This window comes from Talpa occidentalis, unplaced genomic scaffold, assembly GCF_014898055.3.
Source record: "Talpa occidentalis isolate TD23 unplaced genomic scaffold, MPIMG_talOcc4v2.1 talOcc4.14, whole genome shotgun sequence".
Lineage (NCBI taxonomy): Eukaryota > Metazoa > Chordata > Mammalia > Eulipotyphla > Talpidae > Talpa > Talpa occidentalis.
In genome coordinates this window covers 90,678,944-90,681,341 of record NW_023601433.1, presented here as the reverse complement: position 1 = coordinate 90,681,341, position 2,398 = coordinate 90,678,944, and positions in this window count along the sequence as shown.

The window sequence follows — 2,398 nt, the reverse complement described above, 5'->3', positions numbered from 1 at the left end:
CCGTGGCAGGCCCCCGGTACGCCCCGCCCACCGCTTGGCCGCGCGGTGGGCGGGGCCTACCGCCCAGTCGGCGCCCGGGGACGTGGCCGTAGCCGACGGGCAGAGTCCGCGCGGGGCGAGGTCCCTGCCCGCGCCGCCCGTCCGCTCCCAGGTGCCGGTGCGGAAGCGCCCGCCCGCAGTCCGGACGGGGTTTGCCCTTAGCGCACAAAGCACTGTCGGCTTAACGCTGCGGCTGGGCCGCCTCCAGCTACGCGACCGAACAGAAGCGTCTGTGGGGAAAAGCCGCCCCCGCCCCGGGGCGTCCCCGTCGGCTCCCGCTGGTGGGCCACGGCCACACCCGTCACGCCCCCGCCACACCCGTCACGCCCCCGCCACACCCGTCACGCCCCGCCCCCGCCACGCCCCGCCACACCCGTCACGCCCCGCCCCCGCCACGCCCCGCCACACCCGTCACGCCCCGCCACACCCGTCACGCCACGCCCCCGCCACACCCGTCACGCCCCCGCCACACCCGCCCCGCCCCCGCCTCCCCGGGCCTCCGCCCCCGCAGACTCGCTCCGCCCCCGCCGCCCTGCCCATTCCCTCCGCCCCGCCCCGACTGTCCCCGCCCGCCCGTCCCCTCCGCCCCACCTCCCCGTGAGCTCCGACCCCCGCCCCTCAACCCCGCCCACCCCGCCTGCCCGTCCCCCTCAGCTCCGCCCCCCTCCCGTGCCCTAAGCTCCGCCCCCCGTCCCCTCAGAACCGACCCCCGCCCGTCCCCTCAGCTCCGCCCCCTTCCGTCCCCTCAGAACCGCCCCCGCCCGTCCTGGCGTGTCTGTAGGGGGCGCCCTGAATGACTGCTCAACTCGGGGAGAGGGGCGGGTGGAGTCGGCGCGGCGCGGTCTGCCGTGCCGGTGACCGCGGTGGCTCCCTAGTGTTGAGCCCGGTCCCAGCACGGAGCCTGCGCGCGTGGGTTCCTCGGCGCCTCCTTACTGGAGGCCTCCCGGGGCGCGGGCTTCGGCTTCTGGTCTCCGCGCCTTCGTCGCGTGTGGAGACTGGACTGTGGTGTGATCGTGCATCCTGAAGGCCTGCTGAACTCGCTCTTCCTTCCAGGAGCTTTTTTTGTCGTAAATTCTTTGGATTTTTCTACTTACACCATGTAGTCGTCTACAAATGCAAATTTTCACTCAAAATAATAATGGACTTAAGTTTGAATATGTAAAAACCTTAGGAGAGTTATCACCACACACCTACCAGAGCACCTAAAATAGTTGTGGCACCAAGGGCTGTGGAGAAACTCAATCTCATCCATTGTAGGGGCGCCGAGCACGGTGCCCCTGGAACAGCTCCGTGACTCCCCTAACAATCAGACACATCTAATTATACGCCCCAGTCACTGAAACTGCCGGTCAAGAGGCCTTTTCCTCAATCTGCTTATTTTGCAACTTCGCAGGGCAGACCTGCAAGAGTGAAACCAGACAAATGCATCCCTCCCCACTTTATTTTTTTTAAAGATTTATTTATACAAGAATCGGGGTGCAGGCCAGATGTGCAGGAGGATGAGAGGATTCATCAGAGACAGAGCAGGGAACAGACAGACTGACTGAAATACACTGCTGAGGGGAGAAGGGGGGAGACAGGAGAAGTCTGCCGTGCCGTGTGGGTATCTCCCTGGCTGGCCGGGATTGAACCTGCGCTGCAGAGGCTGTGGTCAACTTCACAGTGCGGCGTTCAACCGCCTGTGCCACCAGGGAAGCCCCCCTCCCCACTTTAAAAAGCAAACCCAGGGGCCTCCCTGGTGGCGCAGGCAGTTGAGCGCAGTGCTGTGGGGCTGTCCGCAGCCTCTGCAGTGCAGGTTCAATCCCCGCCAACCTGGGAGCAACCCACGTGGGGAGCAGACCTCTCCTGTCTCGCCCGCTGCTCCCCTCAGCAGTGTATTTCAGTCAATCTGCCTGTTCTGTTCCCCATTCTGTCTCCAGTGAATCCTCTCACCCTCCCGCGCACCTGGCCTGTACCACAGCTCTTGTATAAATAAATCTTTAAAATAAAAAATCAGGGTCACCCCAGTGACGCAGTGGTTGAGCGCTGGGTTGCGAAGCTGCCCGCAGCCTCTGCAGTGCCGGTTCGATCCCCGGTTGCTCCCCAGCCACCGGAGGAGGGTCCCACATGGCGTGCAGACCTCTCCTGCCACCTGCCACCTGCTGTTTCCCTCAGCAGTGAACTTCGGTCCTTCTGCCTGCTCTGCTCCCCGCTCTGGCTCTGGTGAATTCTCTCACCCTCCCGCGCTTCTGACTGTACCCAGTGCTTGTATAAATAATGAATAAATAAATCTTTAAAAAAAAAAACCCCGAAAAACAATAAAAACAGGCAAATCCAGATTTTTCCTAAGTTGACACCCAGAAGTGTCCCCTGCCCTACT